This window comes from Schistocerca nitens, chromosome 1 (genome assembly GCF_023898315.1).
Source record: "Schistocerca nitens isolate TAMUIC-IGC-003100 chromosome 1, iqSchNite1.1, whole genome shotgun sequence".
Lineage (NCBI taxonomy): Eukaryota > Metazoa > Arthropoda > Insecta > Orthoptera > Acrididae > Schistocerca > Schistocerca nitens.
In genome coordinates, this window is record NC_064614.1 from 163,038,485 (window position 1) to 163,064,557 (window position 26,073).

Below are 26,073 nucleotides of genomic sequence, written 5' to 3' on the forward strand. Positions count from 1 at the left end.
CTCAGGGAATCGGAGCAGATGACATATGCAGAATGTCGGTGGCGGCAGATGTAAAGAACAGCCTGGTAGAGGGCAAAGAGCTCAGCTGTGAAGACCGAACAATGGCCATGGAGCCGATATTGGAAACTTTGTGCCCCGACAATAAAAGAACACCCGACCCCGTCATTGGTCTTAGAGCCATCTGTATAAATGAAGGTCATATTAATGAACTTCGAACGAAGTTCGACAAAACGGGAGTGGTAGACTGAACCGGGGGTAACCTCCTTTGGGAGCGAGCAGAGGTCAAGGTGGACGCGAACCTGAGCCTGGAGCCAAGGTGGCGTGTGGCTCTCGCCCACTCGAAAGGTGGCAGGGAGTGAAAAATGAAGGTGTTGAAGGAGGCGACGAAAGCGAACTCCAGGGGGTAGCAGGGCGGAGACATACAACCCGTATTGACTGTCGAGAGAGTCATCAAAAAAGGAACGATAAGACGGGTGGTCGGGCATTGCCAGTAGCCGACAGGCATACCGACAAAGCAGTATATCGCGCCGGTAGGTGAGTGGCAACTCACCAGCGTCAGCATGAAGACTCTCGACGGGACTAGTATAAAACGCTCCGATCGCAAGTCGTAAACCCCGATGTTGTATGGATTTGAGGCGGCGTAAGATGGATGGCCGTGCAGAGGAGTAAACGAAGCTCCCATAATCCAGCTTGGAGCGGACGATCGACCGATATAGGCGAAGTAGGACGGTTCGATCCGCTCCCCACGACATACCACTGAGAACACGGAGGACATTGAGAGAACGGGTACAACGGGCAGCCAAATAAGACATGTGGAGACCAACTAAGTTTCCTGTCAAATGTAAGACCTAAAAATTTTGTTGTCTCCACGAATGGGAGAGCAACGGGACCGAGTCGTAAGGACGGTGGGAGAAACTCTTTGTAGCGCCAGAAGTTAATACAGACCGTCTTCTCGGCAGAAAAACGGAAGACATTGGCGACACTCCAGGAGTAAAGACGGTCAAGAGAACGCTGAAGACAGCGCTCCAGGAAACACGTACGCTGCGCGCTGCAATAGATGGTAAAATCGTCCACGAAAAGGGAGCCTGATACATCAGCTGGGAGGCAATCCATTATTGGATTGATCGCTATGGCGAAGAGAGCGACGCTCAAAACTGAGCCCTGTGGCACCCCATTCTCCTGGCGAAAGGTGTGACAGGACAGAACCCACACGTACCCTGAACTGTCGATCCATTAAAAAGGAACGAATAAAAAGAGGGAGGCGACCGCGAAGGCCCCATGTATGCATGGTGCGGAGAATGCCCGCCCTCCAACAGGTGTCGTAAGCCTTCTCCAAATCAAAGAACACAGCCGCGGTCGGGCGCTTCCGCAAGAAGTTATTCATAATGAAGGTCGACAAGGTAACCAGATGGTCAACAGCAGACCGGCGCCTACGAAATCCACATTGTACATTGGTAAGGAGGCGTCGAGACTAGCAGCCAAACCAATCGAGAGTTAACCATTCGCTCCATCACTTTACAGACACAGCTGGTAAGCGAGATGGGTCGATAACTGGAAGGCAAGTGCTTGTCCTTCCCCGGCTTAGGAATCGGGACAACAATAGACTCGCGCCAGCATGCGGGAACATGTCCCTCAATCCAGATGCGATTGTAAGTACGAAGAAGAAAACCTTTACCCGCAGGAGAAAGGTTCTTCAGCATCTGAATATGAATAGAATCAGGCCCTGGAGCGGAGGACCGTGATCGGGCAAGTGCGTTTTCGAGTTCCCGCATGGTGAATGGGGCATTATAACTTTCACGATTCGAGGAGCGGAAGTTAGGTGGCCTAGCCTCCTCTGCCTGTTTGCGGGGGAGGAAGGCAGGGTGGTAATGAGCGGAGCTCGAAACCTCTGCGAAAAAGCGGCCGAAGGCATTGGAGACAGCCTCAGGGGCCACAAGGACGTCATTCGCGACCGTCAAGCCAGAAACTGGTGAGTGGACCTTAGTGCCAGATAGCCGGCGCAGGCTACCCCACACAACAGAAGGAGTAAAACTGTTGAAGGTGCTTGTGAAAGCAGCCCAGCTGGCTTTCTTGCTTTCTTTAATAATACGACGACACTGTGCGCGTAATCGTTTATAATTGATACAATTCGCCACTGTAGGGTGGCGTTTAAAGGTGCGTAAAGCACGTCGACGAACACGTAAAGCGTCTCTTCATGCTGCGGTCCACCAGGGCACCGGTACGCGACGTGGAGAAGAAGTAGGGTGAGGGATGGAATATTCAGCAGCAGTGAGAATGACTTCCGTGAGGTGTGCGACGTGACTATCGCAGCTTGGGAATGTTTGATCCTGAAAGGTCGCCCTGGAAGAGAAGAGCCCCCAGTCTGCTTTGGAGATGTTCCAACTAGATGAGCACGGAGAGGGGGTATGCTGCAGGAGATGGATAACACACGGAAAGTGGTCGCTCGAATACGTATCAGAAAGTGCATACCACTCGAACCGGCGTGCAAGTTGGGGAGTACATATAGAGAGATCTAAATGGGAATAGGTGAGAGATGTGTCCGAAAGAAAAGTAGGGGCGCCAGTATTGAGGCAGACAAGATTGAGCTGGTTGAAAAGGTCTGCTAACAGGGAGCCCCTCGGGCAGGATGCTGGAGAGCCCCAAAGGGGATGGTGGGCATTGAAGTCTCCAGTTAACAAAAATGGTGCAGGTAGCTGAGCAATAAGTTGCATCATGTCTGCCCTGGTAACGGCAGACGACGATGGAGTGTAAACGGTACAAATGGAAAATGTAAAAGTGGGGAGAGTAATGCGGATGGCAACTGCCTGCAGGCCGGTGTGCAACGTGATGGGATCGTAGTAAATATCATCCCGGACCAGCAACATAACCCCTCCATCAGCTGGGATACCTACCACAGGGGGTAGGTCAAAACGCACAGAGGTGTAGTGTGCCAAGGCAATTTGATCGCATGGGCGTAGCTTCGTTTCCTGGAGGGCTACGACGAGCGGACGGTGCAAGCGGAGCAGCAACTTCAAGTCCTCTCGGTTGGAGCGAATGCTGCGAATATTCCAGTGAATAAGTGCCATCGTAAGAAAAAAAAAGGGGGAAGATGAAAGAAGGGGTCACCTCGAAGGCCGCTGAGGGCCTGGCTTCGAGCGAGCACTGCCGCCGCTATCAGTAGGCGGACAGTCATCGTCCATTGGGTCTATAGGTTCATCGGCCATCTTGTTAAGATGGCCGGGAGGGGGAGCTTCCTCCGCCGGTGAACGGCCAGATGTTCGGCTACCAGCGGTGCGGCCAGGCGAAACGGATGACGGCCTGGGGCGGCAACCGCTGGGTGGCGCAGGAGAAGAAATGCGCCGTGGCGGAGGAGGAGAACTGTGCTTCCTATTAGCATTCTTGGAAGGTCGTTTGGTGGAAGTACCGGTCGAAGGCTGGGAGGTCGAGGTACGTAGGAAGTCTGCACGGGACAGTTCCTTCTTGAAGGCCCGTGCATCTGACTTCTGGGTCTTCGTCTTAGCAGAAGCTGATGAAGGGGCTGGTGTCTGTGGGGTGATGGGAGGAAGAGGAGACGTCGACCGCGCGATCTTAGCACTGGCCGAACGGACGACCGTGGTGCTGAAGGTCAGATCGCATGTCTGGGTTGCCACCTACCTGGTAGTCCGAGGAGAGGCGAGGCGAGGACAGTACTGTATTTCCCCGCTGGGAGCAGCGTGGGCTTCCTAGTAGCCAATAGCTTGCGAGCAGCCGAGGTGGACACTTTCTCTTTGACCCGAATTTCTTGGATACAGCGTTCTTCCTTATAGACAGGACAGTCGCGGGAGGATGCGGCATGGTCACCCTGACAGTTCACACAACGAGGAGACGGAGGTGGACAGTCACCCTCATGGGCATCCCTGCCACAAGTGACACATTTAGCCGCATTGGAACAAGACTGGCGAGTGTGATTGAAACGCTGACACTGGTAGCAGCACGTAGGAGTCGGGACATAGGGGCGAACAGAAATAACCTCGTAGCCCGCTTTGATGCGCGATGGCAGCTGAACACTATCGAAGGTCAAGAAAAGTGTCCGGAACGGTACAAGGTCATTGTTGACCTTTTTCATGACCCTATGGACAGCCGTCACGCCCTGCTCAGCGAGGGAAGATTGAATCTCCTCGTCAGTCAAGCCGTCGAGGGATCTAGTATAGACCACACCACGAGACGAATTCAGAGTTCGGTGAGCCTCCACCCGGACAGGGAATGTGTACAGGAGTGTGGCCCGAAGCAGTTTTTGTGCCTGAAAGGCGCTCTCAGTTTCGAGTAATAAGGTACCGTTACGCAACCTGGTACAAGATTTGACAGACCCGGCTATGGCATCGACGCCCTTCTGGATAACGAAAGGGTTGACAGAGGAAAAATCCTTTCCGTCCTCAGATCGAGAAACGACGAGGAACTGTGGGGCAGGCGGTAGTACTTTTGTCACTGGTAGCTGGTCACGTTTCCGTTTTTGGGCAGAAGTCGAGAGAAATGGAGTGAAATCCATTGCGGAGGAATCCCCCATGATTGCCAGCGTCTCCGATGGCGCGCTCCTTCCTTGTGGGGACCCTCTCAGAGGGCACTCCCGCCTTAGGTGAATGTTTACACCTCAGGTCACACCTCCCGAGAAACAGACGGAGGGACCAATCGGCATGGTCAGAAGGTATCAGCTCAGGCAATCACCCCTCCCCGGGCCTGGCCTTTACCAGGGGGTACGCGCGTGCCTTACATGTCTACCCAGGGCGGGGAATTACGCGTTACCCCGTCACCGGCTACGCGTGCGAACGCATGGGTCGGCCTTCAGACGCGCACAGGGAGGAAGGAAGAAGAGGAAAAAGGAGGGGGGGAGGGAGAGAGAGGGAGGGAGAGAGAGAGAGAGAGAGAGAGAGAGAGAGAGAGAGAGAGAGAGAGAGAGAGAGAGGACAGTGTCTCAAACGCTGAGGCGGAGACCAGAGAAGGCAAGGAGAAGAAGGCAATGAGAAGAAGGCAATGAGAAGGCAATGAGAAGAAGGCAGTGAGAAGGAAAGGAGAAGAAGGCAGTGAGAAGGCAAGGAGAAGAAGGCAGTGAGAAGGCAAGGAGAAGAAGGCAGTGAGAAGGCAAGGAGAAGAAGGCAGTGAGAAGGCAAGGAGAAGAAGGCAGTGAGAAGGCAAGGAGAAGAAGGCAGTGAGAAGGCAAGGAGAAGAAGGCAGTGAGAAGGCAAGGAGAAGAAGGCAGTGAGAAGGCAAGGAGAAGAAGGCAGTGAGAAGGCAAGGAGAAGAAGGCAATGAGAAGGCAAGGAGATTATGCAGGGGAAAGAGTAAGGAAGACAGTGAGGTGGAGAAGAGCAAAGAAAGGAACCAACCAAAGGAAGGAAGAAACGAGAAGTGAAAAAGCAAAATGACCGCAAATAGAGGTCGTGGAACCGTCCGTCTCCGGACGCAGGCGCTAACTACCCCCTTGAGGGGGAGGGACTCCTTTTAGTCGCCTCTTACGACAGGCAGGAATACCTCGGGCCTATTCTTACCCCGGACCCGCAGGGGGCGCTGCTGTTTTTATGGAACAGGAGGTCTGAAGCGGAGTGACTAGAATGCACATCACCGGTTATTTTTGCTCAACCCAGCACAGGCGACAGCAGAAGAAAAACGCGAGTTGGTAAATCAAATGGTAGGCTACTTTTAATAAAAATAATAAATTGAATCTAGCCTCAGAATATCAGCCAAGGCAAGGAAGAGCTTCTTTAAAGTATATATTCGTGTAATACCATTATATGCCTGACAATGGTTTCTCTTGACAGAAAAAAAACATTGAATCGAGTTATGTCTTTGCTCCAGCGTACTTGGTTGCTGTCAGAACTGGGATGTTGTAAATAGTCTTTCTTGACTGTGGGTGAACAGAGACCAAGTGAGACGTGGCACGTATTTTCAAAGAGAAAGTAAAATTTGTAAAAGTGTTGTATGCAATGCAATCAGTATTTTGCATTCCGTTGGAATTTGAGCACGGGAAATCCCTTTCCACAGTTAAAGTTACCGTCAAATTATTCAGTGTGAAATAATGAGGAAACACGGTAAAAAAACGATATAATCTTCAAAGCTAGAGGGGGAAGAAAGACAGCAGTACTACAGTACAGCGCGAGTGATACAGGACAGTATCTTATACTGTAGGAACGCACTTGGGAACTTTCGGAAATAAGGTATGTGTCTTTTTGACAATGTTGGGTGGATGAAGAAACTTAACGATTCCGTTTTTCCTGTAAGACATTTTATGCAGCAGAAATATGCTTATACGTCACGACTGTGCGGCTCTGATGCCAATGTATCAGGAGCACCTACGTTTAAAAATGGAAAACTAGGTATGTCGATCGACAAAACAAGTCTTTATTCACAAATGTCTATATCGCATATTTTACACGTATTTCAATTAACGTTCTGACCAATGAGTGATCAGAGCAAAGATCGCACGTTCGAGTTTGATCATGTGACCGGAACTTTTTGAAAATTACATCATAAAACTAGACTCTTAGATCAAGAGCATCATAGTACGATGAAATGGTATGTCTTGTGGCTAGAGCCTCCCGTCGGGTACACGGTCTTTTTAGTTGACACCACTTCCGCTACTTGCGCGTCTGTGGGGATGAGATGAAGACAACACCCAGTCCCTGAGCGGAGAAAATCTCCGACCCATCCGGGAATCGAACCCGGGCCCCTTAGTATGGCATTCCGCCGCGCTGACCGCAACTATCGAGGCGGACTGGACATCTTAAGATCAGGAAATGAGATGAGACAGTAGCTACGGAACTGTTTCCAAAACAAATACTGTCTACTAAGGACGCGCAAGTAGGACTCTCCTTCGAAATATGGAGAAAGAAAAAAATCAGGAGTTCATATTCCTTCGCTCCATAAGCGTATCTAATAGAGGCTGGTTAGTATTGACAGGAAGCACTGCCGTGCACTGTAATGCTTATGTTTAGTGTAGGATACAACAAAAGTATCATTACGTCAGTGGAAAAGTAAACAATTTTAGCTCTCTCAAACAGTTATTTACTCAACTATCAATTATTTAATAAGTTCTTCAGAAACTGTGTGGAACGAAAACTAGTTGGACAGTTGTGTGTAAACAATAAGGATGTTATCTCTCTACGCCAGAGCGTACGCTGAATAATTCAAGGTATCGTGACATGCCCGGGTTCAATGCGCAGCTTGGCATAGTTTTGTACTCATTAATTACTAGTGCTCCGTGACGGCGTTTCAAAGGCTGTGCCTTTCGATGCATTTTTGCTTTGAAGACCGACGATACGGGGGTACAAACTAGAACTGTTAAGGGCTCGTTCTGCTGTGTGTAAATGTGTTATGAATGTTTGTGCCAGAGTGAAAAAACGATCATTTAAGATTCTTATTAAAATCGATGCTCTGAGTGAAAATCTGTAATCACTTATTACGCAAACTGATCACAGTGAATTGGCAAATTCTGAAGATTAATAATTTTAATTTTCTGGCAGTACATCCTGAAAAATCAGGTCACACCTTGGTTCAAACCTCTCATTTTAACTGAGTTTAATCATACCGGTGCTACTTTCAGGATCCAGCTATTAAGGCATTGCGATAATGAAACCACTGTGTATTGAACGTTTCACATCAACAGTTGCGAATTTAGCTTCAATTACAGTTTCCAAGATAATGCTTTGAACGACACACGCTCTATGGCAGCACGAGGAACAGCACGGGTTGTCACAGTCTACGAAGGGTGTTTAGAGATTCCGGTTACAAACTTATAGGACTTTTAGAGGCGAGTTAGTACATAATATATGGATATAATATACGAGTAAGTATCCATGTCCGGAATCCTGCCGTTTCCGTTGTACGACGGTTTCAGTCCGGATGTCTAACTTATTCGCTTGTGCTTGAGGAGTTTAACTAGGCGTGACGCAGTACAGTTAATAGGTACCAATACGAAAGGAAACATAACGAAACAACCATTCTTCAGTTAAGCACAGTTTGTACTAACACGAAAGTGTTTACATTATTCCAAAGCAAGAAAGAAACCACCGTATTGTACTACAGAACATTACTGAAATTACCACAGCGGCACGATGTGCGCTGTTACAGACATTGTACTACGAAGCACGTTCTGGTACATACTCCATCCCACCTGGTAGGTCTCCAGTTTCTAGTGCAAGGGGCCAGAACTCGTGCCAGAAAATCTGTCCCTACAGGAGTCTCGTAAATTAGACTTTGTATACGACCCCACAACTATTAGTCCATAGGAGTAGCACATGTAGTACACGTCATCCTGTCTTCCCTATTGCATACTAGGACAACTACTTTTGTCTTTCCCTCAGCAGACGTGGACGCGTTACAGACCTGATTCGAAACCTCCTTAGAACGGAAATTGTACTTTTCCGGACATGGGTCTTCATACAAAATACTCCCTTCCAGAAGTCTTAGAAATCTGTAACGAGAATTTCCAAATATCCTGCAGTTTACATGCGTCTCAACTGACTTTTGGTTGGTTGAGGAGGAGGCGGCGGCGGGGGTTTGGGTTAAGGGAGTAAACAGCGAGGTCATCAGTCTCTGTCAAGACATTGTCCACTTTGGGTTAGTGAACCAGAAATTTGATCTCACTGTGAAAGCATGTAGGAGGTAAAATAGAGGCATTGATAGCGATGTTGATGCCAGTGTAGAGAAATAATTTAAAGAGACGTGAAAGTATACGCTGGGCGGTATGCTGATCAGGAAGCAGCTGAGGGCTCCCCAGACCTCATCTGTCCTGAGACGAACCCCACCTGCATCTGACCCTGTCCCAAACCGATGAAGGGCTGAAACAGTAAGAGCGTAAATAATGCCCTCTAACTCGAGCAGTTGCAATAGTAGAAGTGATAATATTGGATGTTTTGGGGTGTAAAGGGACCAAACTACATGATGGTCACAGTGGGACTGGCAGCAGAGAGTAAGCCGCCTGCCATTTGCCGCCGTAGTTTCGATCTTGTGGACAGATGCTAGCAGACGGAGTCCTACCACCTGGGGGAAGGCGGCTGTCACATCAACTTGCGTTTTCTAGCAGCTTGCCGGATTTTATTAAGGAATGAGATCGTTTCTCAATTCCTAGACCAATGTAGCATGCGAAGCGTTCCGATTAGCCGGTAGCATCGGAATTTAAATTTATTCCTGACTTCAGCTGACATTTTTCATTGTACAGTTAACTTTTCTATCTACACCTACACAGATACTCTGGAAATCACATTTAAGTGCCTGGCAGAGGGTTCATCGAACCACCTTCACAATTCTCTATTATTCCAATCTCTTATAGCGCGCAGAAGGAATGAACACCTTTATCTTTCCGTACGAGCTCTGATTTCCCTTATTTTATCGTGGTGATCGTTCCTCTCTATGTAGGTCTGTGACAAAATATTTTCGCATTCGGAGGAGAAAGTTGGTGATTGGCATTTCGTGAGGAGATTTCGTCGCAACGAAAAACGCCTCTTTTAGCGATTTCCAGCAAAAATTCTGTATCATTTCTGTGACACTCCCATATTTCGCGATAATACAAAACGTGCTGCCTTACTTTGAACTTTTTCGATGTACTCCGTCATTCCTACCTGGTAACGATCCCCCACCGCGCAGCAGTATTCTAAAAGAGGACGGACAACCGTAGTTTAGGCAGTCTTCTTAGTAGGTCCGTTACATTTTCTAAGTTTACTGCTAATAAAACGCAACCTTTAGTTAGCCTTCCCCACAACATTTTCTATGTGGTCTTTCCAGTTTAAGTTGTTCGTAATTGTGATACCTAAGTATTTAGTTGAATTTACGGCTTTTAGATTAGACTAATTTATCGTGTAACCGAAGTTTAATGATTTCCTTTTAGCACTCATGTGGATGACTTCAGTTTTCGTTATTTAGGGTCAACTGCCACTTTTTGCACCATTCAGATATTTTTCTAAATCGTTTTGCAGTTTGTTTTTGACCTTCTGATGACTATTAGTCGATAAACGACAGCGTCATCTGCAAACAACCGAAGACCGCTGCTCAGATTGTCTCCCAAATCGTTTATATAGATAAGGAACAGCAAAGGGCCTGTAACACTACCTTGGGGAACGCCTGAAATCACTTCTGTTTTACACGATGACTTTCCGTTAATTACTACGAACTGTGACCTCTGACAGGAGATCACAAATCCAGTCACATAACTGAGAAGATTTCCGTAAGCACGCAATTTCACTACGAGCCGCTTGTGTGGTACAGTTTCAAAAGCCTTCCGGAAATCCAGAAATACGGAATCTGAAATCCCTTAATAGCACTCAGCACTTCATGTGAGTAAAGAGTTAGTTGTGTTTCACAGGAACGATGTTTTCTAAACCCATGTTGACTGTGTCAATAGACCGTTTCCTTCGAGGTAATTCATGACGTTCGAACACAATATATATTCTAAAATCCTGCTGCATATCGACGTTAACGATATGGGCCTGTAATTTAGTTGATTACTCCTACTACCTTTCTTGAATATTGGTATGACCTGTGCAACTTTCCAGTCTTTGGGTACGGATCTTTCGTCGAGCGAACGGTTTGTATATGGAGCTAATACATCAGCATACTCGGAAAGGAACCTAACTGGTATGCAGTTTGGACCAGAAGACTTGCATTTATTCAATGATTTGAGTTGCTTCTCAACTACGAGGATATTTACCAGTGAACTTCGTCACTGTAATAAAGCGTACTTACAATTTGCGTCCTTCCATCTCCAAGACACCAAAACGGCGGGCCGCGCTTTAATACCCGGATCTCCATTGCTTTTAATATCTTGTTTTATCATTTAAGTTTCGCAGCTATGGAAATACGTGTTTATACGCATTTCTTAAAATATTTACTTTCCTACAAGTTTAGAAACGGATTTGCTGAGTCCATCGGATTTGTCACTGACTACAGATTCTCTCTCGCCCTGCGCACACTTTACCACAGCACGAGGTGGCAGTGGCGGTTTTAAAGATGTGGTCGATGTACGGCTTCAGCCAGCAGACTCTGCTGAGTTTCAAGCGAACGCCGCCTTACGTAATCTTGCTGCAGCCAGCGGCCAAGCAACAAACATGTTTTGCGTCCTGCTGCTGTGCTTACTAGAGGTCGCTGGAACAACGGCTAGCATTTACCAACGACCACGCGTGTCCACAGTCTGTCGGGCACTGCACTGCAAGTTGTAAAGTGTTACAAGAAAACAATTCCAAGTGATACTGCGGCGGTGCGGTTCTTTCCGTCCCTTTACGACGAACCTGCACCTACCTGTGAACATTGTCTCAGCAGATCGTCAGTAGGAAAGCCGTGTGAAACCTACAGTACTTCGACGTGAACAAGGCTGCAATTAAAGTCACTAATCTACGTTTCGGGAGAAACACGAAATGAGAGGTTGGAAATTTTGTCAATATGTTCTGAAACTTAGGTGAAGAAGTATAACTGCCAAGCCCGTGCTAGTCTTAACAGTCACTCACAATCCCTTTCACTCACGTCAGCAAGTTTATGGTGTTGCATTTCCCGAAAACGTAATAGTTACAAAAATACTAATTTTTTTTGATTGAGAACGCTCGCCAAATATTAAGTCTGTCGGTACGAAATGCAGTCACAGTTTTTAGCCACCGACCTGCTCAATACGCCACGCGGACTATACGTCTTTTCGTCACAAAATTCACTTAAATTCCGAAATTTCTACTCACACATCGGAATAATTATGCCGTCACTTTCCAACACTTTTGATGTATAAAACACTGCTAGATCTGGCAACTTATTTCCATCGGAACTACTACTGCACACGCCCGATCTCTCATGGCTAGGCTTCGACTCCTCTAGAACACAGTCTTCTCTACCTGCAGAAAAAGGCGCGCGAAGAATATTGCTTTACCATTGGTCAGTTTACTCAACAACCAATAGCGAAACATTCTCCCGCGTCAGTCCGCGGTTTTCATCCATAACCAATCGCAAAATAGTAAACCTTACGACTGCACTTTTTACCGACGTAATTAATATGCTGAAGTTTTGTTTGTGCATAAAGTTATTTACTATTGTTATTTATACCTGAATTAACTTTCCCTTTACATAAACTTACTTTATAAATCTATTCTACAAATATCCCCTTTGTTCATATCCATACTTCTTCGAAATGTTCCCCCACTAAATCCTACTACATAACTCGTTAAACAATTATCTTCATATTAACCTTAAACCACACTCACGATCATTCATACTGCTAAAACATTTATAACATTTTACATACACAAAGAAATAACACTATGAAAATACTAGAACAATTTATGAAAAACAGTATTATTTTAGTGCACTCGACTGGGCACAATCTAAACTAAATCAGTCCCCTATCCAATACTGTCCTCTATCGGCTGATACATAAACTACGTGCGCGTGCAGTCTCGCGTCACCATCTGTCACTACCCAGCTCTGAGACATCTCCCACATAACCGCCTCCAAGGCAGGATCGTTATACGGCGCTACGCCTCAATAAGTGAGCTAAGTTTCTCGCGACGACATCCTTATATAAAAGAACACTTTTGGCCGAGTCATACAGAAGCAAAAACTTCGAGCATTCGACAGTGTCCTGCATCGTCTTCGTCTGGAACAACGGACTGTCGTGCCTGCTAATGCTGCGACCCCGACGGTATGGGATTGTCGGCATACATGTCATTACGTCATGCTGCCAAACATTCTGTACTTCGGCGTTTGTGGCGCAGCCGCTCTCTAAGCAACGCGAATAACTCAGCACTTACCAGGTGGAAGCGATGCCTTACAAGTTTATCCACTCTTCAGTAAGTAATTCGAGTCAGTGTTTCTATGCACCACTCGTGATCGCAGCCTCTGTTTTTCGAAACATCTGACCACGAGAGAGACATTTATGGCTCAAGTAGCCATAACGTTTATCCCCACGTTTCACATCTCACTTACGTGAAGCTGCAGTAGCTGACAAATGACGCCAAAGAGGAGTGAGGCCCTAAGAACAGATGGTACCAGAAATACATCTGCAGTGACAAAATGCACTAACGGAATGGTATTGTGATCCGATTGGCATCTATGATAAATGAATGAGAAATTACCCTGGCCAGTGCCTCCAAACATTTTTACAGTGGTGCACAAGTTACCCTCCACCAGATACCATAAGATGTCTTTTTGATTATAGATGTAGAAAGGAAACTGAAAAACATTGGTCCCTCATTAACGAAAATGTTACCCTGTAAACTGAGGTAATTTCGATGCCGTGCTCCCCGGTTACGCAGCACTACGCTGAAGGTAATTTGCGTCAACAATTTAGGGGTGACCACCTGCTGAAGGTGCCGTTCTTGAGAGTTTCATAAGACTAAAGTGAGAAGTATGTCTCTTCTTTGGAAGAAGATTCTAGAACTTAGATACACGCCCCGAAGTGGAAGCGATTTGATATTTTAGTTGCTGGTCACTCTTCCAGGTTGCACGGTCATTGTCCACGGAACTTTTTTGTTCCTAATGCGCCGTCCAGAGTTGCTCTGATGTGGGACCATGAAACTGGGGGCGTGAACGCCAGAGAAGATTTGTGAAACGTGAACTTTACTATCTGACTTTTTTGTCAAAAATAAAACTTCTGTTGATTCTGTAGAACTGTATTATCTTTCATGGGTTGTTCGACGTTAAAATTGCTCCAAGTTTATGTATTTCGATGACCTATACGTTGTTGTTGTCTTCAGTCCTGAGACTGGTTTGATGCAGCTCTCCATGCTACTCTATCCTGTGCAAGCTTCTTCATCTCCCAGTACCTACTGCAACCTACATCCTTCTGAATCTGCTTAGTGTATTCATCTCTTGGTCTCCCTCTACGATTTTTACCCCCCACGCTGCCCTCCAATGCTAAATTTGTGATCCCTTGATGCCTCAAAACATGTCCTACCAACCGATCCCCCCTTCTAGTCAAGTTGTGCCACAAACTTCTCTTCTCCCCAATTCTATTCAATACCTCATTAGTTACGTGATCTACCCACCTTATCTTCAGCATTCTTCTGTAGCACCACATTTCGAAAGCTTCTATACTCTTCTTGTCCAAACTGGTTATCGTCCATGTTTCACTTCCATACATGGCTACACTCCATACAAATACTTTCAGAAACTACTTCCTGACACTTAAATCTATACTCGATGTTAACAAATTTCTCTTCAGAAACGATTTCCTTGCCATTGCCAGTCTACATTTTATATCCTCTCTACTTCGACCATCATTTATTTTACTCCCTCCTGATAACGACGTCCTCTTGAGTAGTCCCCGCCCGGAGATCCGAATGGGGGACTATTTTACCTCCGGAATATTTTACCCAAGAGGACGCCATCATTTAATCATACAGTAAACCTGCATGTCCTCGGGAAAAATTACGGCTGTAGTTTCCCCTTGCTTTCAGCCGTTCGCAGTACCAGCACAGCAAGGCCGTTTTGGTTAATGTTACAAGGCCAGATCAGTCAATCATCTAGACTGTTGCCCCTGCAACTACTGAAAAGGCTGCTGCCCCTCTTCAGGAACCACATGTTTGTCTGGCCTCTCAACAGATACCCCTCCGTTGTGGTTGCACCTACGGTACGGCCATCTGTATCGCTGAGGCACGCAAGCCTCCCCACCAACGGCAAGGTCCATGGTTCATGGGGGACCTATACGTAGCCGTGGATAATAGGGCGTCGTTGTAGGCAAAGTTTTAGTTTGGGAAAACTTCACTTCGTGGTTCCCTGAGTGAACAACATGGTCTGTTGGTTATTTTCCCTAGTTGATGACACACATTCCTTTGACGTGTACACTCTTGTTGCAATGCAGACATTACCACACACACACACACACACACTGATTGGACAACGATATGGGAACACCGCGAGAAATGCATGCTTGAAAATAAATGCAGTCGCTAGCCAAGCCTGCGGATTACACTCTTGCATTTGACCACTAACGGCACCTGTGCAATGTCCTCAATACTATCTGCATTTATTATTCATGGTTCAAAAAAGCATGTCCAAGGTAACAATTCGAATGTAAGCAAATTGTTGGCGCTCGTTATGGTGTGCGCTTCCATACCCAACGGATCCGGTATTTGGTGTTTCAAGGGGTGCCGTATCGGATATTTATCCGCATACGGGGAAAGCAAAACGTCATCCACTAAGGACGCGGACGAAACTGGTTTTCATAATCGTGACGATCATTGAAGAGAACTGTGACGAAAACTAAGAGGGCGGCAGCTGTAAAAGTCACTGCAGAACCGAATGTCGCACTCGCGAACCCTGTCATCACCGAAACACTAAGGGAACTCCATAAGCAGGGAACTGCGAAGCGAGCTGAAATTCCGAAAACACTCCTGAGTGATGCAAATACCCGCGACAGGGAAACGGTGCCGGAGCCATAAAATGGTGGCGAAGGAGCACTGGAAGAAAGTCATTTGGTCGGATGAGCTACGTAACACTGCTTCGCTCTTTTGGCCGAGTGAACGTCCCAAAAATACTACATGTCGAGAGGTTCGGTGGTGATTTCAGCACCCATATCGTGGTATTTCATGGGCCTGTGGTTAATCTGCAAGATCACATTACTGCCAAGGTTTATGTGACCATTTTGGCTGACCAAATCCATCCCATGGAATAATGATCATCCCCAATGTGCTCCAAGAAGGGGGCCCATGTTCACACAGTTCGCTCCGTCCATGATTGGTTTTGTGAAGACGGGGAAGAGTTGTCGCATCTTCCCTGGCCACCAGTCACCACAGTCAACAGATCTCAGTATTATTGAGACTTAGCGGTCTGCTTTGGAGAGGGGGAGAGGGAGAGGGGGGGAGGGGGGAGGGGGGGAGGGGGGGAGAGGGAGAGAGGGAGGGAGAGAGAGAGGGAGGGAGAGAGAGAGGGAGGGAGAGAGAGAGGGAGGGAGAGAGAGAGAGAGAGAGAGAGGGAGAGAGGGAGGGAGAGAGAGAGAGAGAGAGAGAGAGAGAGAGGGAGGGAGAGAGAGAGAGAGAGAGAGAGAGAGAGAGAGAGAGAGAGATGCGTGATCCCTATGCACCTCCATCATCGTTACTTGAAATTGCCACAATTTTTCAGGAAGAGTGGCATAACATTCCCTTTAAGGGGGATAGGACGTCAAACGGGCCGACTTTGAGCAGGAGAGGCACCACAGGACATTTTATTTTTACTGTCTATACTTTTACGAATAAATTCGTAAAACTGTCAGCATAACCAGGAAGGATTCAGGATTCACACTCATAGCAGTCGAAGTGCAAAAACATAAAATTTTTTTAGATATGAAATTTCATCATTTTTTCACTTACTGTTGGCTGCATTTGTTGCTATAGGTACATTTATCTTCAAGTAAGAGACTGATGAATGTTGCACAGCATACAAACCATACTTACAGGTGTATGGTACTCTAGAATTTTCCAAATCTATTAAAAACTATGGTAAAAATTGAGATAATTAACTACAAAATTAGATTTTTCTAAAAATAAATTTTAGAACGTAACAGCTCATTTATTTTTTCATAAATTAAATAGATTCTAGAGTTTCAGACACCTGTAAGTATGATTTGTATGCTGTGCAAAATTCATCGAACAGTCTGTTACTTATGAAGGAAAGTGTACCTATAGCAACAAATGCAGCCAATAGTAAGTGAAAAAAGGATGAAATTTCACATGTAAAAAAATTATTTTGTTATGTTTTTGAACTTCCGCTGCTGTGAGTGTGAATCCTGAATCCTTCCTAGTCATGCTGACAAAGTTTTATGAATTTACTTGTAACAGTATAGACAGTGGAAATTAAAACGTCCTGTGGTGCCTCTCCTGCTCCTAGTCGGCCCGTTTGACGTCCTACCCCCCTTAAAACCATAAAGGACCTCTTATCCAGTCAGAGACGACTGAAAGCTGTTTTCAATGCCAACGGGTGTCAAACACCTTATCAGGCATCGTGAGGTGTTGCGTTTCTTTTTTGTCCATCATTTGCAGATGGAATCTTATGGCCCTCAAGCTGAAAGATGGCGTTATTCTTCTCCGTATCTCAGGGCCTGAAATTTTCTTTGACCGTCTAAAACTTGATCTGATGTTCAAGTTTTTAATAAAGGGGGAAGAACTTTATTTTTCCATCGTTCTCTTTTATCCTAGATCTTCGGCCTATTATTTCGTCACAAAACCGTATTCTTTTCCTGAATAGTCATTTTTCTGGAAGCCTGCTTTATATTCTAATTCTACATATAGATTTTTGGCTTTGTGGACAAGACGCTCCTTGTTTGCTGTGGATCATGGTTTGAGTTCCTCTGCAAATACGTGCGTGTGTGAGAGCGCGCGCGCGCATGACTTTCTAGGAAAGTGTGTTACAGAGCGACCAATGGAAGAATCCATGCACGGATGCTAAGGTCTACATTGGAACTACCGAGATAAGTGTGAATACAACGGTGAAGGAACACGAAAATCTTTGTCTACTATAGAAAGTAAAAAAAAAAATCAGCTGTAGCAGAGCATGCTCTTCGGTCAGGAAACCAGGATGTGAAGTTACCGAAACCAAAATGTTATTTACATTGACGGAATTATCATCCATGCTGTAGAGAAGCTGTGGAAATAATTAGAAACTGAATTTTAACAGGTAATAGGAGCCTATGGAACTTCATGACGTGTGAACAGTAAGACAAACTCAATGGACAAGTTTTACCCTTGATAAGTATCGTCTCTGCCGATCACTCCCTCTTTCACTGCATTTACGTCGCTGTCCCACGTTCGACTCTTCAGTCGGCAAAACTCAACGGAACTCTTAGCACTCGTGAAGATAGTCTACCCAATACTGGACGAATCGATAGAAAAGAAAAATATTTCACGGATCACGATCAAACATCCCTGAAAAACTCACCAGCAGCCAAGACAACCGGTCGTGGAAGCCATCATCGTATGATATTTTGTTACGCAGGTTTAGTCCAATGACGGGGAGAATTTATTTACATACTACTTCCGTTAAATTTTCCGAACCAAGTGTAGTTATTCGGCTAAGAGTATGGGTAGAGCGTCCAGTCTGCAGTGGAAACTTTTAGATATTTTGGGATGAATGAATCAATGTGTTTCAGTTAATTCTTTTATGACTCACGACCTTTCTCAAATGGGACCGACGTCAACGAATCCAGTTTGCCGGCTGCCTAGCATACAGTACAGAGTTGAAGCTCGCTCGGCGCCCAAAGCATCGCGCCTGATGGCGTGCAATGAAATTTTTATCACAAGGGAGGCCGACTACTGGTTCCACGAGCTGACCTTTAACAAGGAGAGAGATCGGGGCCGCTGTAGCACACGCAACCTGCCATATCAAAGTCCCCTTACTATCCAGAAGATCGAACGGACCTCTATTACGTAGCTCAAAGTGCATTCGTTTCTTCTATGGATTACACTAATTTTCCGGCAGAAAAAGAGCTTTATCGTTATCTTCCGTTCATATAAGGCATGGAATATACAGGCCACCGCTGCAAGAGGAGTTGTACAAAGATTTTTGTTGTTAAGAGCGTAATGTCCCAGATAGAAAGATTGGAGTTTAAAGTCCAATCAAAGAGTCATTGGAGAGAGTACAAGCTTGGATAGGGGAAGGAATTCAGCGGTGTCCAAACATTTTGACACATGCTTTTATTTACGGAGACCACGGTGGTTGGTTGATTGATTTCTGAGACGGAATCAAACGTCGAGGTCATCAGGCTCATGATGTAGGGTGGCAGAAATTACAAACTCTACACACAGTGGGGCACCATCGTCGCCACTGACCCGCCTCATCCCGGCACCCACACCGTACCGTCACGATACAATGGGGACAAGAAAAAAAAGACAAGGGGGAAATAGAACAGCACAACAGATCAAACTAGATGTAGGGAAAAGGCGGGGCGAACCTGACCGATGTGGAGGCAAGGTCAAGGCTCAACCAACACCTGCGCTGAGGGACTCAAATTCCAGAGCAAAATTCAATATTACAAACCACTTTCGGGAAGAAAACCTAGGACAGACGCAACCATGGGACGGTCGTCCGCCAACACCCGAGACGAGGAAGGTCTGAGGGCTTATTAGTGCCAAGGGCCAAAGTACATCAAATATGGACCACTGTGAGCGGAGCTCCTCAATTGAAAGCTAAGGGGAGGGGGGGGGGGGGGTAAACGGGCGGCTCATCGCGGAGTTTAAAACCGCGGGCCAACTAGCATGGCCGATGCAAAGACGGCAGAGCATGGTAGACTCCCCCCGGGAGAAGCTGAGGGAAGACCGCCACATGATCAATCTCCTTGATGGCGCAAAGTTTATTAGAAAGGGGGTTAGCCTCCCAAGATAGTCGGCCCACGATTGAGCAAAAAGGAATTTGATGTAAAGCTGCAAATCCGCCCCAAGAGGGCCACGGGGGAGGCGGGGGGGGGGGGGGGGGGACAGGGAGACCACGATAAATTAAGTATAGTTGGTAGATTGAAGATGTGGGCCCTGATCCACAAGGACGGTGGATACCCAAAATAACCTCTGCCACATACCCTGACGTGGTTGCGAAGTACAGATGTAGATATGATGCACTGACGCGTGAAGGATACAGCACAAACATTGTGGCCTTGCAATGAATGTAATTATCATGGCTCTGAGCACTATGGGGCTTAACATTTGAGGTCATCAGTCCCCCTAGAACTGAAGCCTAACTAACCTAAGGATATCAGACATCCATGCCCGAGGCAGGATTCGAACCTGCGACCGTAGTGGTCGCGCAGTTCCAGACTGAAGCGCCTAAAACCGCTCGGCCACCACGGCCGGCAATTTAATTATGACATATATATTCTATTATGAAGTTTGTCCATTCTCATGCTGTTAACCCTTGATTAACAAATCCTCGCAAAATTTACGACTGCAGTAGGCTATAAGACAAGACATTCTGTACTCTATTTTGATATGAAACATACCACTGGAGGCCTACATAATTAACTACTGCATTATCTGTAAATTAAGACAGTCTTTGAATAAATTTGTAGCAGTACATTTTACAATTGTTTAGTAGCAATTTAACATTCCCATCGCCCCAGCCCCCATTTAGAGTTTTAGGTTAATGGATACTACTATCGATAGTGGTGGTGTCACCAGAACCCCTTACTTATCGCTGATTCTTTTGTACATTTCGGAGCTGAGCGCACCTTTTCTGACGGCAGGCACTTTCACAGTTCCGTTCAACAACGCCCGAGCGCTACCGTCCACGCGCCTAAAGCGAGGCGAGGCCAACTATTGTCAGTATTTACGCGGAACGGTCGTATGCCATCGAGTTGCACCGACAATACGAGGGGGCGTTCCATACAGATTATCTTTTGCTCTCATTCGTGGTGCGACATTTGGCTCAGCACCACAGTTTCAAGTATGTAATACTCTGACGTAACCGTGACTGGCAGCACAACCGTTAGAATTTTAATTCCTGCACAGTTCAGCCCCATTTCCCGTCTGCTGTTCTTAGTAAGCTGACAACATTAAGCTGATTGTTTAGGACGGCAGTGGACGACGAATCTGTGGAAGGAGGGTGTAAACATTGTGGGTATTCACAGCGGTTCGGTGGCAGTGCGTGGCGAACGTGCACCGTCACGAACAGTAATCTTTGCACATGACAGTGCTCTTCCCCATAATAGTCGAAAAAACACTGCTCTCATCGCTGAAATGGGATTCAAGGTACTGCCGCATCCACCGTGTTGTTCTCACTTAGCCTCTAAGTTCTGTAAGCGCTCCTCGAATAGCTGTTATAAAGTGTCGTGCCCACAGAAGAACAGCTGCTCACTCTTCCTGGAAGTCTGGGAAATGTTCAAAGGTCCAAATAGGTGGCATCAGAAGAGGTGAAGTCAGGACAATACGGTGGGTGTGGCAGTCTCTGGAACCTTATGTCAGCGATGACAGCTGTGGTTTTGCGTCTCGTATGGGGATGAACGTTGTGTCGCAAGAACACTTTTCCGAACACTGCCAGAAATACAGTAACATCACGCAACTGTAGTGGAGCTATATGGTCATCTAGAATTTTTGTTAACTAAGGTGAATTTGTTTGTACGGCTGAACGCTAGTGGCCCAGGGCTAGAGGTGCCTTGTAGCGAACGCTCGCCTTAAGCGAGCCCAGAAGCAAAGGCATCAGCATAGGGTCGGATGAGGATAAACTACAGTACGGGGAATTTGGACACCGGTCGCACTCTTAGAAGTGATGTCAGCAATGGTGGACTGTGACAGGCTGAAAGATGGATTCTTACAGCGCTTGTAAATTCAAAAATAAACCAATTATGAATATATCTGCGATTTCAGAAAAATGAGACTCTTCCTTTTACAATATTTTATTATCTTTAAAACTGCAGAAGTTAATATTTTACTAAAAAATTCTCAAAATGAACATTTCAGTTAACTACTTTCAAATGCTTCATGCAATTTCACCGAAAGATCTCAGACGACAGCATTGCGCTATGTCATCCCAGAAAACTACTTACCAGTATCTGTTTTATTGACTGATTTACGTCTTTTCTATCTTTATCATTGTGCAAATGTGTCAGAACACTGTATTCCCAACAACACTGCGCATTAATGAAATATGAATACCTCATACATTGGCATACTTTAGTAGTTATTTAAGGAATAACTAACTATTTTGCCAGATATTTCATCTCGACGCTCAAAGCTGCAGACACGTAGGCAGGCCCCATTTGGCAGTCAATCTGCGTAGTGGTGAGACGTTGCTAATGTAAGAACGAATGGTGTAGGTGCAAGCATTTTTTACTATCACAGGATTACACTTTCACCAAAAAATTAAGGTGACTACCTGTTGAGTACCGCAGATAATGTCTGACGATTCGAACCGTCTCTTCCACGACCACCTTGCAAAGAGCGAACGTTAACCACTTGACCGCACTGACTTCTTACGATCGACAATTACGCAGATACATCAGTTATACATATAATAGACCCGTAAAACTTCTCTTGCGATTTTCTCGGAATTTCTAGAGTAGTGCACCTTACTACTTGAATATGATGTTTTAATGGCCTACTGTCCGCCTGCTTAGCTGGCTAGTAACATGTTCGACCCATGCACTGGACCCGGGTTCGATTCCCGTCCGGGTCAGATTTTCCCCGCTCGTCGACTGGGTGTTGCGTTATTTCATCCTCAATCAGCCGCGAATCATACAATGTGGCGCCGACTGAAGTAAGACTTGCATTTGGCGGCCGAACCCGAACGGGACCTCCCGGTCAACAATCCCATACGATTATTTCAATGGCCTTCTAAAGGTGGACAAAATCCATGATCCCAATGTCGTGGCCTTCCTTTGTAAGAGTGATCGAATGTTTAAAATACTTTCATTTAAATATTGCAGTAAATTAGTTCAGTCCAGGTAGTGGTGAAGCTGAGTCGAATCATGTCTATGGAACGTGAGAACAATGTATTTTGGTTGGGAGGGCCTTCAGCCAATGGAGACGCAGACACTGGTGGAACATTTCTCTTGAGACTAACTTTTGCGGTGGAGCACTAAAGGAAGCGATTCAAGGCACTTATGTTACATTTCTGAGGACACTGTCGAATTCTGGAAGACGGCAGACCTGCCTATGATATAGTGTGGTATTTTGATCAAGTGGGTGATATACTCTGGACAATGAACAGTCGCAGTGAGGCTAACTTTTGGGAAATTTTGATGGTCATTCGGAAAGAAAGCATACCTACCTGAGGTGACTCGTTATTCGGTCGTCCACGTCATTGATTCTGGGTGGTCAACGGCTGCTACAATACTGAGTGCACTACGAAACAGACTAGAATGCATGTTTGTACTAGTTCTCATGTTTGTCAATTTGTAAACAATCATGTTGAAATCTGAACTACATACATCAAAAAAGTTTTGCATCACCCCAGTTCCCAGAACTCGGGAAGATGTTGACTGGATATTTTATCAGCGACACAGTCCCTTTGATCAGAGATGTCACTAAACATGTAAACAACTATGCATTAGCAGCGCCTATTAGACGGAGAGGGTCCGACAGCCGATCAGTTCCAGTCATTCCACCAGGAAGGAGGTACACGGCATGTGTTGTCTGTAGTTCAGCCATGCGTAGACGGTCAATGCCCCAGTTCGACCTCGTCCCCATTGTTACTTTGTGCCAGGAAGGGCTCTCAACAAGGGAAGTGTCCAGGCGTTTCGGAGTGAACCGAAGCGATGTTCGGACATGGAGGAGATAGAGGAACTGTCGACACTCCTCGCTCAGGCCGCCCCACGGCCAATACTGGAGTGGATGACCGCTACCTACGGATTATGGCTCGGAGGAACCCAGACAGCAACGCTACCATGTTGAATAATGTTTTTCGTGCAGTCACAGGACGTCGTGTTACGACTCAAACTGTGCGGAATAGGCTGCATGATGCCCAAATTCAATCCAGACGTCCATGGCGAGGTCCATCTTCGCAACCACGACACTATGCAGCGCGGTACAGATGGGCCCAACAACATGCCGAATGGACCGCTTAGGATTGGCATCACGTTCTCTTCAACGATGAGTGTCGCATATGCCTTCAAACCAGACAATCGTCGGAGACGTGTTTGGAGGCAGTCGGGTCAGGCTGAACGCCTTAAACGCACTGTCCAATGAGTGAAGCAAGGTGGAGGTTCCCTGATTTTTGGGTGTGGCATTATGTGGACCGACGTATGTCGCTGGTGGTCATGGAATGCGCCGTAACGGCTTTACGATACGTGAACGCCATCCTCCGACCGACAGTGCAACCATATCGGCAGCATATTTGCGAGGCATTCGTCTTCGTCCCCCATCGTGCACATTTTATGACTGACTTCCTTGAGGATCACTACATCGCTCGACTGGAGTGGCCAGCATGTTCTCCAGACATGACCCCTATCGCACATGCCTGGGATAGATTGAAAAGGGCTGTTTACGGACGTGACCCACTAACCACTCAGGGATCTACGCCGAATCGCCGTTGAGAAGTGGGACAATCTGGACCGACAGTGCGTTAATGGACTTGGGGATAGTATGCTACGACGAATACTGTCATGCATCAATGCAAGAGGACGAGCTACTGGGTATTAGAGGTACCGGTGTGTATAGCAATCTGGACCACCACCATATCTGAAGGTCTCACTGTATGGTGGTACGACATGCAATGTGTCGTTTTCATGAGCAATAAGAAGGGCGCAAATGATATTTACGTTTTATCTCTATTCCAGTTTTCTGTACAGGTTCCGAAACTCTGTAAACCGAGGTGATTCAAAATATTTTTAGATGTATTTAGATCTATTGAATATTGTCTATTGTGATCACGAAATGGTTTTAGTTTCCGCGTGTCTTTGGTTACTTTAGTTTGAGATTCTGCTCCCATTCTTGGAATGCTCTCCACGCAACTTTACTCCATCTGGTAAGGTTATTTTGCTTGTATTTTAATTGGATATCTTAGGACCACTTTCCATTTGTGATGTACTTTCTTGAATAAACATTATTCAGAATAATTCTCTATCTTCTATATCAATTATCTTATTTTACATCTCTGTTCATATTAATTCGCAGCTCTAGCCATCACATTGATTGCAGGATCAGAACTAAGATTATTAGAAAGACATCCGCGGCTCGACTTTTGTATGACTCCGTCGAGCTATTCTCCTTAAAGAGAGCGGCGCATAGCCCAGTTACCGAAAGTACGAGTAACCACAGGTAAAGTCGCAACTGGTTTGGTTGTTAGAGAGCAACTACGCAGCAGAAAACTGTTAGGTAACTACGTTATCGCCTGTGAATATCCGCAGTGTTTGCGCCCTCCTTCCACGGAAACCATGTCCGGCGCTGTCCTTTATGATCTCACTCCACGTTGTCCGCGTCACGTAATGACGGCAGTTCGGCAAAATGGGCTGAACTGTGCAGGGATTACACTTTTAGTAATAGTCCTGCCACCTAAGGTTAGACTGAAGTACATAAACTTGCAATTGTAATGAGTCAAATGGCGCTTCATGAATAATGGGGGAAAGCGTAAACCAATATGGAATGCTCCTCGTATAACAATTTGCATGTAGTGATGAAGTACGAGTTTGGGAGTTAACAGTCGAGTGGTGAGGAAACAGTGATTAATCTGTTTTTATATGGAGTGTGCGCGTAATTACGAAATCAGTGGAGACACGATTAACATTCTTAGTCAGTAGCATGCACTGGTGAGCTACATTGTTAAGGCTACCGTGAACCGTTATAACGTGACAGTTTAATTTGGAAAAGCAACTCAGAAAATGGAAAATTTCATGATGAAGTGGAATTAAATAACTGCTGATAGCAGCATGGCCGGTTGCAGCCACTGAAAGCTTTTTACGTCTGACCACAATAAACTTAGTAAACTGCACTTTCAATATAACCTTTTTACTTATAACTTAAGACATTTAATATTCACAAAGAAAAGACATTTTTGTTTTAGGTTACAGCTTTAACTTAATTTTATGCATCGATTCCCGGTGGGAAGTGCAGCGCACACGACATTTTGCCCACAAGAACTCAACAGTGGCGGCTGGTTGAGTTCCAGACGCGCACCAACCTCACGCTAACGCCGAGACGTATCTGTTTCTGCCTCTCTCCCGGATCAGCGACGCTACCGTCTACAAAAACTCATCTGTCTTACCTTAAGTTCTGACGTTGCGTTCCTGCCTGCGACATGCACGACCGTCAGTGAATGGAAATAGGTCTCCGAAGAGGTCGGTTAGCCAGAAAAATGTGCTCTGCGCGCTGATAAAATACTGTTGACTTGTGTCGAATTAAGTTGGTATACGTTAGTACCATATTTAAATCAAAGCTGCACGTTCATAACCAGAATTCAAGGCGGCTTGATGAAAGCGATTGATTCTGAGTAAACATCTCTACAACGTACTCTTGACTGACTAGCGGTGCCAGCTGGAAATTAACAGACGAGCATTACCACGATGCCTGTACAATATGCTGCTACGTGGGACTTAGTACGCAAAATGCCAGGATATTCAAGACACTGCTCGACACCGTTCACCAAAATAATCTTCACTATTATTAAATTTCCCACCACAATCGTGACCATAAGGCGATCCGCAATTATCTACCCCTGCAGTAGGAATACAGCAAGACAGTGAGCATAGCTAATTATCAG

General features: G+C 46.0%; 1 protein-coding gene across 3 annotated transcripts in view; it reads right to left on the reverse strand.

Moving 5' to 3' along the window:
• Positions 1–26,073, reverse strand: part of LOC126244320 (annexin B10) — a 113,980-nt gene that overhangs the window by 79,576 nt on the left and 8,331 nt on the right. The gene's annotated exons all lie outside the window — the stretch shown is intronic.